Genomic DNA, 13,814 nt, shown 5'->3' with positions numbered 1-13,814 from the left:
CTCCCCCTCCTCCCCCTCCTCTTCCTCCTCCCCCCCTCCTCCTCCTCCTAAAAATTCCTAGGAGCACCACTGGCACCAGGCAGATGGCGCCACCGGCTCCTTGGTATGGAACTCTGTGGGGCTCATGTCCAAGGTTCTATGTTCTAGAGATTCCCCTCTTTCTTTCCTTCCTCCTGCCCTGAAGGTGGCAGAGGTTTTCCTGCAGTTACTGCAGCCATGTGTCACTTAACAGGTGGGGTTGTTGTTGTTGTTGTTATTGCTACTACTATTATTTGTCAGTCCTGGGACTTGAACTCAAGGCCTGGGTTCTGTCCCTGAACTTTTGTGCTCAAGGCTAGTGCCCTACCACTGAGCCACAGCTCTATTTCCTGCTTCTGGTTAGTGAATTAGAGATAAGAGTCTCAAGGATTTTCCTGCCTGGACTGGCTTTGAACTGATCCTCAGATCTCAGCCCTCCCTCCCCCTACAAGCAGTTAAAATGGCAGATGTAAACCACCATTAAAAGAACTAGATGTTACCCTAGCCTCGCCATAAATTCAACAATAATACACAGTGTTGCTGTTGGCATGATGTGCTACCACAAGGCAGCACAAAACATTTCAGCTTCACTAGAATATTGTAGGATCACCATTGTATATATGGTCCATTACTGACCAATTCATCAGAAATATGGTACAAAATAATATATCTTTCTGCAATGACAATCTTCCAAATTTCTTCTTAGCGATTCAATTCCTTATATTAAATTATTTCTATTAAACTAACTGTTGTGGCTCCTATCTTTCTGATGAGATCCTCATATTTGTGTTTTGGAAATAGATTGAAATGGTCTATATCAATTTCTTCAAATTTTTTATTAACTTATTAATTCAGGAATACAAATTATGTGTCTAATGTTATGCTAAGGATAGAAAAAAATATAAATAAGATATCCTTTACTAATTTAGTCTACCAAATTATTGGAATACCCAAGTAAATGCAATACAATACAATATGCTTTAAGAGAGAAATACAGGAATTACTACAAATTATTTTTTATTCCAAAATACATAAAATAAGGGAGTAATTGCATTTCAAAGACAGCTATATAAAGGGACCAGATTGAAAAAAATTTAAATGGAGGTTTTAAAGGGTCAAGTAATCATATAGTAACAAAAATAGTTGATGTAAATGTGTTTATATATAGAGAGAGGGACATGATAAATGATCTCTAGATAAGGTCCTTAGACATTCACACAATGAGCCCAAAAGAAGATATTCATAGGATCGGAACACAAAGACTCAATAACAATGTGCATATGATCCTATAAAATGATATTTTGAAATGAACTCCAAGAAATGGAAACACTTCTTGTGGTTGTTGTTGTTGCGGTTGTTGTTGTCTTTTCCTTTTGTCTTATTTGTTTGTTTATTGGTCTTGGGGAGGGTAGGAGAGGGACAGAAATGGAGGGCCAAAGGGTGAGCAAATGTAGCAGCTGTATTTACAGATGAGACACTATTTGGGAAATGAACTATACAACTTGTGGGTGGGGACAGGAGGGGAAAACTGGAAGACAGCGAAGGGGTAAGAGGTGGATCAAAAAGAAATGTACTTATTAGCTGACTTAAGTAACTGTAAACCCTCTGTATATCACCTCTACAATAACAATAAAATATATTAAAAAACAAAATAACTATCCACACCTTCTTTTCACTAAGTATCTATAACTTAAAAATGAAGATATCAATCTGGCCAAATGAATCACTGCCCAGTTTCTTCCAGGTAGTGAGATGACATTTGTTGTAATACATAACCTTCCATAAGAGTTAGGACTCTTTCATATAATAGAGTTTGCCTCCATAAATATACAGCATGCACACGACGTACACACATACACAACTCATGAACTCTTCCATTCTAAGGTGCATGTACCCCTACAGCATGAAATATATACCCAAAGAGCAAGTCAATGAACCGTAAAGTACATCCCATAATACTGACCTCATCTGGGCATTAGTGCATAGTCCACAAATGAAGGGCTCAGCATTTGAGTAATGCTGGACTCAACATTTTACTTCTTCCAGGATTTCTAACCAGTTCCTCTTTCCTTCCTCTCTAGTCTTAGCCTTCATCATCGTTCTCTGCCAGCCTCTTACCTGACCACCCTGCCATTAGGCAGAAAGCCAATGGCAAATGTTTCACAAGCGGCTTTCCAAATGAGATGCAGGTGGGAGGTGAGAAGCCCCATGTGTGGCATCTGCCAGTCCCTGAAGTGTAAACACTCCCACCATGCTGGCCATTATGTCATCATGGGACATCACTGAACACACAACCCTCTTTCACTCTAGTATGCCAGGAACAGAGCAACAATCAAAACAAACAAACATAAAACAGAGTTCCTTTTCTCTGGGCTTTTGTACCCAGGTCACTGAAGGCCCAAACCAAGCCACTTAGATCAAAAGCAGAGCTGATCATTGACTCCAGCCTGAAGTTTAGGAGGAAAGGCCACCAGCTCCCTGGTGATGGAATTTCTTCTTGGGAGCTGAACTGCAGAAGCCCACCTTGTCTCTGTTCTGAAAGTCTTCCAATTCCTTCCTCTATGAGAAAAGTACGTAAGAATGAGATCAAGGAAATGGAAAATGACCCGCCACACAGACCAAGTACCTGATGCTATACCCTTTCACAGGTGATGATTTGTCAAGATATAAGAACAGAAGAAATCCTGAGGACAACTGAAAGGAGGTGTCAGAAAGTGGAAAGAAAGAAGAAAGCAAATTAGCCTCTACCAAGCATCAGCTTCAATAGGCTAGAGGTTCAAAGCCACTTAAACTTAAAGGAAATAATTCTTTTCCCCATTCTTTATAATATTACATTTTCTATTTATGAATGTAGGATACAAAGCCACAGAATGGCGCTAGTAACTGTAGAAAACACAGTTACTTTCATGTCCTAGTTGATAATAAATCCAAATCATATTAGGTACTTCCCTAGGTCAAAATTATAGTAATTGTCAGGCCCTTGTCTTGATTTTAGTTATAAATAGATGAACAAATATATCTTACTCTCTAATGCAACTGTACTTACAGAAAACATTTTGATAATTGTATTAATAACCCATTTCCTGTGTAATCTACGTATTTTGGGTTTGAAGGAATTGTTCAGAGGAGTTCAAGATTTCCCCAGCGTACAAAAGGAATGCATGGACAATGAGAGTTGGAGATGCCCCCTTAAAAAAGCCTTTTGAATCTAGTATTTCATCTGGCCCCCCACAGTGATGCTACTGCAATCAATTTTTATATTCTCCTTTTACTGACGAAAAAAACCAGCTGTAACAAAGCTAAAGGATGACCCCAAGCTTCTACCAAGCTTCATAGCAAACTGAATCTCAAGTAGCACAATGCTCTGAGGCTCTTCAACAGTTTGTTTGCTTTGATGATAAGGGTAAGGTATCTTGATGTGATTCCAAGTCTGGGCTAGAGTCTCTGCTAGCATGTTTAGGGATCTGGAAAGGGAAATCCAGCAGGACATTCTAGAATGGGTTCATGGAAGGAGGCCCCTCACAGTCACCACAATTCTTCTTAGAGTGGTTTAGCCAAGGCTTGGTGATGCCAGCCCTCCAGGAAGGAGAACTGGCTGACTGAAGGGAGCAAGGCTGTGCGCAGGGGTTTTAAGGGGGTATGCATCTCCACTGACAAGTACAAGACATAATTATAGGTTCCGCCCACCAGAGCTCACAGTCTGGGGGTAGCTACCCTTCCTGCTGGCTTTGTCCAGTGCCTTTTTACACTAATTCAGAAATCCTCAATGGATTAAAAGTGAAAAATTAAAACACAGGGCCATGAGACAAGGGAGACAAACAAGGATTATATCCTGATTGATTAGGCAGGCATCCAGCTCTTCACCAGGACTAAAAACATCAGTAGCAGAGGATGGATGATGACACAGTGAACAAACTGGGAGAAGACCACAGGCAAAAGCACAGCTCAGTTTCAGCAATAGTGCTTGGGTCAGCTTTTCCCAGGGGCAGCATGGAGGCAAGGACTTAGTTGCTGCTGGTCTGTTGGCGAGGATGTGAAGTGCAGAGATGGAAATGAGATAAGGAAGGAAGGAAATTGAGTGGACCAATATATATCCCTGCAAAGGTGAGGGACAGTTTCTGCCAAGAGACATTTGGATATTTATAACGTCATTCTCAAGCTGTACAAAATGTCTGGGACAAGTAGAAAAGGTCAAAAGCTATGTATATATGGCCAGATAAGATGAAGTTAAGCAAAAGGAGCCCCAAGATAGGAGCACAAGTGGTTTTTTTCTTTCTTGCTATTGTTTCTAACATATTCATAAGGTACCATGTGATTTTTTTTTGTTGCTTTGTATGTCCCTCCCCCATGGGATAACCCCTGTTGTCACTGTATTTGATATTGGTATAATTTGGGGAGGGAAAGGGAAAAAACAAATACAGGTTAACCCATGGTAACAATGAGATGTACAAGACACTATGTTGAAAAACGAACTTTACAATTTAGGTATGGAGGGGTGTAGTTGTGGAGGTTGGAGGGAAGGAATGGTAGGGGAAAAACAAAGGAGGAGGCAACAATGCTTGATAAGAAGTGTACTCATTACCTTGCTCACATAACTTAGCCCTCTTTTCAGTATTTTCACAATAAAAAACTTATTAAAAATTATCAATACATTAAAAACAACAGCAAAAAAGAAAAATCTTCTTGTGTCCCTATCTTGGGACATATGTTCATAGTTTTTTACCTTTTCTGCCTGTCTGGTAAGATTATCCTAGACTTATACTAGTTATTGCAAATAAGGAAAACTATGGGACCTATGTTTCTTTGGGTCTGGTTTACTTCACATAATATAATTTTTTCCAAGTCTTTCCATTTCCTAACATTCTTTCTGATGGCCCCAGGATATAACCCCTGTTGTCACTGTATTTGATTCCGGTGCCCTGCATCTTATATATACATTTTTGTAATTTGGGGAGGGAAAGGAAAATAACAAAATCAGAGACAAAGATACAGGTTGACCCATTGTAACGATGAGATGTGCAAGACACTGTTGAAAATGAACTTTACAACTTCGGGGGGGCTGGGGAGGGGAGGGAGGTGTTGGGGAGGTGGGGAGGGAGGGGATAGTAGGGGAAAAACAAAGGAGGGGGTAACAATGCTTGATAGGAAATGTACTCATTATCTTTCTCATGGAACTGTACCCCCTCTGTACAGTATCTTCATGATAAAAAAAAAATCAGTACATCCAGAGGAGTCAGAGGCAGCCAACAAAAGAGAGAAGCATCCATGCCCCTCCTATTGTGTTCCAAATGATTTTGTAGGCTTTATATAGTCCACTTGCTGGCCATTTCCCACACCTGGTACAGCTACCTCTCATGGTCTCATCTTAAGGACTCAAGAGAATTGTGTTAGATACAGAGGATAGGCATTTTGGAATCTTTGTGGATAGACTGACAATCACTTTGTAAAAACAATGAATTTCAATATTATTAAGTAAAACTTAGCTTAGCCAAGGACTATCTGCAGGCTATACTTCACTATGGACAAAATCTGTCCTCATCTTATATTAGACTTCAAAATGCCCAGAATTTTAATAAAATGCACAGGTAAAGGTCTTAGCTGCATATATTTTTTAATGTATGCTGAAAATAGAGTTTTTAGAAATAATGTGCCGAATGATGACAAGGTAAGAGTTTGCTATGGGTAGGGTGGCTAGAAAGGTATGTTGTCTGTGTGGGGGCTTTTTGTTGGTGGCTTGAACTCAGGACCTGGACACTATCTCTGAGCCTCTTTGTGCTCACTTGGGCCACGGTGCCACTTCTGGTTTATGAGTGGTTAATTGGAAATTAGAGACTCCGGGAGTTTCTACCAGGGCTGACTTCAAATTGTGATCCTCATATCTCAGCTTCCTGATGAGCTAAGATTACAGGTATGAGCCACCAGTGCCCAGCTAGAAAGGTATGTGTTTAGAAAATTCAGTGGTGGGGCTGGGAAGGTAACTCAGTGGTAGAGTGCTTGCCTTGCATGTATGAGGCCCTGGGTTCGATTCCTCAGCACCACATAAGCAGAAAAGGCCAGAAGTGGCGCTATAGCTCAAGGGATAGAGTGGTAGCCTTGAGCTGAAAAGCTGAAGGACAGCACCTAGGCCCAGAGTTCAGGCCAATGACCGAAAAAGAAAGAAAGAGAGAGAGAGAGAGAGAAAGATCTGATGATCACAGTTCAAAGCCAGCCCAGGCAGGAAAGTCCGTGGAACTATTATCTCCAATAAACCACCAGAAAACGGGAAGTGGTGCTGTAGCTCAAGTGGTAGAGAGCTAGCCTTGAGCTGAAGAGCTGAGGGACAGTGCTCAGGCCCAGAGTTCAAGCCCCACGACTGACAAAAAAAAAGAAAAAGAAAGAGAGAAAAAAAGAGAAAGAGAGAGAGAGAAAGAAAGAGGGAGAGTGAGTGAGAGAGAAGAGAGGGAGGGAGGGACATAAGAAATGAGAAAGAGAGAAAGAGAAAGAGAATAGAAAATCATGAAACTCAGAAGATAATTCTAATTATTTGTGCAGGTAGATACTAGTATTGTCCATAATTTGTTGAATTAGGATAACTTCTACCTCACATAGGCAGATTGATCATGTTCTCAGCTCTGAAGTGACAATGTAATAATGGCCATGATGATGGTGATGCTATCAGATAATGATATATGTGATAATGAACAAAAATGATAATAAATTGACATCCCTGTCTCTACAGCCTTAGGATTTGGTAAAGGTAATATGTGACAATAGTTTGTAAACTATACATTATTATACAAATATGTCAAGGTTCTCACCTGGTCATTGAATTGGAATTCAACCAGAAAAATAGAACCAGCAGAAGACACGTATTAGAATTTTATTGTAGAGAACTTGTCTAGACAGGTTTCCAGTCCCACAAATCAGGCCACAGGAAGAGCATGCTATACCCTCAAGCATGAGCTGAACCCATCCAAAGGCAGAATGTCTGCCACAGAGCAGTCATGAGAACCCAGCATTTAAATGAATGAACATTGTATTTCAATGAATGTCAATAGTAAATCATAGTTACCAGTATTGGGAGACCAAGTTTAGGTAGCCAACACATCTAGAAATCTAGTCTCTGAGATCTCCCTAGCACTATTTCTCAATGGAGAGGAAAACTACCACCTATTCTTGGGTCTCACTGATAATGTATACAAATTTGTCAGCTCACCCAAGTGTGATTGAAAACAGTGTGATTCGCACCACAGTTCTTTATTTTAAAAAAATATCTTCATTTGAATAATGTTTCAAATGTTTCACTGTCATGATCACCAGTATGCCATTCAAGCTGATACCTTTTCAGGGTTCTGGAAAAGGATGTATCTTTCCCTTGATCTTGGAGATCTGAGCAGAATGGCCACAGTCTCACAATCTTCTGAATCGATGTACCTTCCTAATAATGAAGTTTAAACAAAACTCACTTTGTATAGAATCTTGAATCGGTTTCCTCACGAAGGAGAAATACAAGCACTCATGGAACCTCATATAAACCCATGAATTTTAAAGGCTCCTATGTTAGGTAAATAATCTGTAAAATAAAGTTTTCTTCTATGTCTATAATAACGATGCTTTGGATTTTTTCAAAGTTTTTCCTTTAAAGTATATTCTCTGTACCAAAGTATAATTGCACATCCATTCCTGCAGATTGAGAGAAAGTCAAGGATTGGTTTGCAGAGAACATTGGGCTTGGAAGTAGTGACGATCATATGTGAGTAAACACTTGTAAACACAATCAAAGTGACAAATAGTCCTCTGCCAGTTCTCAAGAAGGCCAGTCTTGCCAAATGGAATTTCATTCACCTGCCCAATTTTCACTAAGTCAGATCACACCAGGATTTTGGTTTTTGTTTTGTTTAGTTTTGTGCTGGTCCTGGGGCTTGAACTTAGGGTCAGGCCATTCTTGTTGCTCAAGGTTACCAGTTGAGCCCCAGCTCCATCTCTGCCTGGTTGATAATTAATTAGAGATGAGAGTCTCATGAATTTCCCTGTCGGGGCTGGCTTTCAGTGGCAATCATCGGATCTCAATCTCCTGTGTAGCTAGGATTACAGGTGTGAGCCACCTGCATTTGGCTTTACACCAGGTATTCTATAATTATCAGTTCTCAGCCTTACATGTAGTTGGATATCATGGAATTCTCTTATCTGCCTCACCTATGTTTTTTGGTTCAATTCCCTTTTTTCTTCTCCTGTTTTCCTGTATACTATGCTTCCAATCAAAGAACAATTTGTCTAAAGTATTCAATTGCCAGCAACCTTTGAATGCCTACGATGTGCCAAGCAGATCTAACCAGGCTCAAATCACAATAGAAACGCAACTACAGGATTCTCAAACCATCACGATGAGTCTTGTGGTTCAAAAACTAAGAAGAGAAAGGGATCATTTAAAAAGTCATTATAGCTCTGCACCAGTGAGTCACACCTTTAATCCTAACTACTCAGGAGGCTGAGAGCTAAAGATTGAGGTTCAAAGCCAGCAGGAAAGTCCATGAGACATTTATCTCCAATTAACCACCAAAAAAACAAAAGTGGAGTTGTGGCTCAAGTGGTAGAGTACTCGCCTTGATCTGAAGAATTCAGGGACAGTACCCAGGCCCAGAGTTCAAGCCCCACAACCAAGAATTTTTTAAAAGTCATTATATTCATGAGATGTAAAATAGGACAGACATATGCAAAGACTCTAGGATCCCAGAGGAAGAAAGGCTTGAGCTAGGGAGTAGAAAACTTGAATAACTCCATGAAAGTGAGTAGGCATCTTATAGGCACATCTGACACTTAGTACATACCTTAATAAGGCTAAGTAATTCATGGATGCTGAAGATTAACTACAATCTTTACTCAGAGATAGGAAAGAGGCATAATGTTAAAATCACATACAGAATATAGTGGTATACAGTCACTAGAGTCTACTCAGGAAGGAAGCAGTTAGGTGTCAGGAAAAACTTCCAGGTGCAGCAAACAGCAACAAGAAGCAGAGCATAAAAGATCGGGAACCATTGTGATAGAAAGCCCCACACTCTGAGAAACCTATATTCTCTTGAAAATATGAAGTAAAAGTCATAAACATTTCAGTGTTTCAGAAAGTATTCAACCCCTTTGTCATTTCCTATCTCAGAGTTTTTCTCAGCCATCATTGGATAGATATGTCCACTATGTTCTTCTGTGAGTGAGCATAGCCATATCATCTAGTGCAGATCAGCCCAAGGGTAGAAGTACTTAAGGGGACAGACCATATCTCCTAGGCTTCTGTATCTTCTAAACACCAAATGAAATAGCCCTCAATGCATAGTTTCTCTTTGTAAAGTTCAGTACGTGGCCAGCATAAAAATAATTAAAACACATTTGACAAATTACTTAATCTTGGACCTTTGCAAAGGTCAAAAATAATTGGGAAATTGCATTTGGTTAAAATAGACTAAATAGTGTGTTGCAAAAAAATCTTTCCCAAAGATTTTTTTTTGCTATATTAGTTCAGCAAGAAGTGGCATGCACATGCGCACATGCGTGCATGCACACACATACACACACACAAATAACACAGAGTTGGTAGTTTAAGCAACAGAAAACATTTTCTCTCTTTTCTGGAAGCTAGAATTCCAAGATGAAGGCGTAGATATCTTGGTTTCTCTTCTTCTTGTGTATTCACATGGCTTTCCCTCTCCTGTTGTTTTCCATTTCTTATAAGTGTACCAGATTAAAGACTCATCTTTTTTTTATTGTGGAAAATACTGTTCAGAGGGCTTACAATTACATGGGCAAGATAATGAGTACATTTCTTATCAAGCATTGTAGCCTCCTCCTTTGTTTCCCCTTCCCATCCCTTCCAATCCTCCCCCAACCCCTCCACCCAATCCTCCTCCCCCCCACCACCACCAAAGTTGTAAATTTTGTTTTCGACATAAGACTTGTACATCTCATTGTTGCAATGGGTCCACTTGTATCCCTATTTAAACAATTTGTTTTTCCCTTCCCCTCCACAAATTATACCAGTATCAAATACAGTGAAAGCAGGGATTATACCGTGGGGAAGGGACATACAAAGCAACAAAGAAATCATCTTATAAATGTGTTAGAAACAATCGCATGAAAGAAAAAAACATTTGAATACATATCTTAGGGTTCATTTCCCTAACATCAACTTATCTGACCTTTTCTGCTTGACTCAGACATATACTAGATGTTGCAAATAAGGGAAACCATGGGACCTATGTTTCTTTGGGCCTGGCTTACTTCACTTAATATCATTTTTTCCAAGTCTTTCCATTTCCTAACAAATGGGGCAATGTCATCCTTTCTGATGGAGGCATAGAATTCCATTGTGTATATATACCACATTTTCTTGATCCATTCATCTACTGAGGGGCATCTGGGTTAGTTCTATATCTTAGCTATGGTAAGTAATGCTGCAATAAACCATAGTCATGCTGGTAGCGTTAGTGTGGTCTTGTTTGTGAACATTTGGGTAAATGCCCAAAAGTGGGATTGCTGGGTCATAGAGGAGCTTTATGTGGAGTCTTTTGAGGAACCTCCATACTGCTTTCCAAAGTGGTTGAACAAGTTTACACTCCCACCAACAATGCAGTAAGGTTCCCTTCTGTCCACATCCCCTCCAGCATCTAAGACTCATCTTTATGATTTTATTTAATCTTAATTACCTTTGTAAAGCTACATGTGGTCTCTAAATATAATCTGTGGTTCATCATATGAGTTCTAGGAGAATACAACTCCATTCTTTAGTGAATTGTGAAAGAACCGAGAAAGACAGAGTTGTTTTATGAGGATTTTGAGAATGTGGCCAGAAATAATGTTCATCATTATTAGTGAAACTTTCTTGAAGAAATTTTGCATAAAACACAGTCCATTGGCTACATAGGATTGTCTCTATAAAAACATAGAATTAGATGTTGTGAAAAAAATTATTTAAGTCATCCCACTGGCCCTTGACTTACTCCTCAAGATAGCTGAACCTTTCCCAAGATAGCTATAAATATCTAATAATAGCCAACTCAGCAAAGTCTATTCTAAACATTATCGTACCTTGGGATGTGTGGTTTTTGACTCCATAATCATGAATAGCACCCAAGACATGCATGCCAAATTATCATATACTCAAAGAAGAACAGTGTGCTTGCTACAAGCAAATAGTTTCAGAGAACATTCCTTCCTGCTTCCTTTCCATCATAATGCAATCAATAGAAGTGTGGCTCAAGTCAAGAGTGTCAGCCTTCAGTGAAAAAGTCACGTGACATCACCCAAGCCCTGAGTTCGAGTACTGGTGTGCGTGTGTGTGCGCACACACACACACACACACACACAAAGAATTCAATTAGAATGTGACCTTAAAAGCCCAACCCACAGAAAATTCTCAATCCACTGCTATTTTCAGTCATCTGCCACTCAGAACACCATAAGATCACTAAAATCCCAGAGATCATTAAAAATATGCTAGCCTAGCATTTGGTGGCTCACTTCTGTTATACTATGTGCAAGGATGAATTCAGGAGAATCTTGGTCCAGACCAGCCCAAGCAGCAAAGTTCTTGAGAAAAAAAATAGGAGGATCATGTCCTAAGTGCATGCAGAGCAGGAAGTGAGAGATTCTATTTCAAAAATAACACAGCAAAGAACAAGACACAGGTGGCTTATACCTATAATCCTAGCTACTCAGGAGGCTGAGATCTGAGGAACACAGGTCAAAGCCAGCTCAGGCAGGAAACTCAGTGGGATTCTTATCTCCAATTAAGCTCCAAAAAAGGTCATAAGTGGAGCTGTAGCTAAGGTGGTAGAGCACTAGCCTTCAGCAAAGAAACTCAGGGTCAGCTCCCAGGCCGAGTTCAAGCCCCAGTACCAGCACAAAACAATCATATTAATAAGCACAAAAAGGGAGAGAGGCATGACTCAGTGGTACAGTGCCTTCCTTGCAAGTGTAAGTTGAGTTCAAATGTCAATACCTAAAAACAAGTTAAAACAGTCGTCTAGCTGTGGTGTGGCACCAGCGGTAGTGACTTCGGGACTGGGCTGCTGACCGCTGGGCTAGGAGGGCATCTCCCCCACCCCTCCCCTCCCCCAGCACTTTGAGAAGCTGCTCAAGATCTTCAGTGGCCTCCATGAAGACCTACCAGCCGTGCACCAGCAGCTGCTGGGGATGGCCGGGACTGAAGAGAAGTTAATCAGAGATTTTTTTTCAATTTTATTGTATTGTAAAGATATTGTACAGAGGGGTTACAGTTACATGAGTAAGGTAATGAGTACATTTCTTGTCAAGCATTGTTACCCCCTCCTTTGTTTTTCTCCTACTATCCCTTCCCTTCCCCAACTCCTCCACTCCTCCCACACCCCACCCCAGGTTGTAAAGTTCCTTTCCAACATAGTGTCTTTTGAGTCTCATTTCTGCAGTGGGTCATCCTGTGTCCTTGTTTCAGCATTTTGTTATTCCCCTTCCCCTCCCCAAATTAGATAAACATATCTACAAGATACAGGGCACTGGAATCAAATATAGTGACAACAGGGGTTATACCATAGAAGGAAGAACATACAAAAGAAATAAAGAAAAAAACAGATAGTACATTAAAAACAACAACAACAAAGAAAACTTCTTACTTTTGTCCATATCTTGGGCTTCATTTTTCTTAGCATCATCTTATATGGTCATACATACATAGCTTTTGGGCTTTTCTGCTTATCTGATAAGATTATCCTAGACGTATCCTAATTATTGCAAATAAGGGAAACCATGCCCAAAGAAATATAGGTCCCATGGTTTCCCTTCCCTTAATCAGAGATATTGATGACAAGCAACAAGAAGCGAATGAAATGCTGGTAGAGCTGGAGGAAGAACTATGATATGCACCCATCTTTCAGTAACCCCATGATGTCTAAGCTACGAAATTACTAGAAGGACCTTGCCAAACTTCATTGGGAGGTGAGGACCACACCTTTGACAGCCATACCTGGGGACAGAGGAGACATGAAGTATGGCACATATGCCTTAGAAGATCAACATATGAATCGGCTCAAAGGACATTGCTTCTACAAGGCACTTTGGGCCACCCAAAGTATTGAGTGTATTCATCGAATTGCCACAGACATTGATCAGATTGGCTCCAGAATCATGGAAGAGCAACAAGAGCGGTTAGAACATACCAAGAACAGATTGGTAAACACAAATGAAAATTTGAGTAAGAGTCAAAAGATTCTCCATTCAATATCCAGAAAAGTGACAACCAACAAGCTGCCGTTTTCCATTGTCATCCAGTTGGAGATCGCCATCCTTGGAGGCCTGGTTTATTACAAATTCTTTCGCAAGCATTGAACCTCCTGTTGGGGAGTGTTTGCAGACAGAACCTTGACCCTGTGAATGAATGGTGTCATGTACATGGAAATAAGCATGTTTCTGCTTTGGGCTAACCATTTAAGGGGTTACTGTGTAGCTAGACTGGGATGAGGGAGGGTGACAAAACCACTTAAATGTGAAGGAACAACAATAAGATCACTATGATATACCAAGATACTAAAGGCTGTTTATGTCTTCTTCTTCAAAAAAAAGTTAAAACATTACTCAAACTATGTTATCGCTGAAAACAAGGGGATAGAAGGAGAAGGAGTACTTCCTGATAAGAAATCTTCACAAAGTTCTAAGCAGAGGAAATCTATTGAATCATTTTTGGCAGACAAACAGGATAAGGATGCTGCCTCCAGAGAAGAACTTCATCTGTCTATGTATTTACTGCCAGGGACCTTAAAGTGACGCTTATTAATTGTCAGAACTTATAGCCA

General features: G+C 40.1%; 1 pseudogene; it reads left to right on the top strand.

Annotated features, from left to right (window-relative positions):
- LOC105994836 overlaps window positions 1-13,350 on the top strand; it is a 30,828-nt pseudogene extending 17,478 nt beyond the window's left edge.
- Window positions 13,351-13,814: the final 464 nt, after the last annotated feature.

This window comes from Dipodomys ordii, unplaced genomic scaffold (assembly GCF_000151885.1).
Source record: "Dipodomys ordii isolate 6190 unplaced genomic scaffold, Dord_2.0 Scaffold110, whole genome shotgun sequence".
Classification (NCBI taxonomy): Eukaryota; Metazoa; Chordata; class Mammalia; order Rodentia; family Heteromyidae; genus Dipodomys; species Dipodomys ordii.
This window is presented reverse-complemented; position numbering and strand designations above follow the sequence as displayed.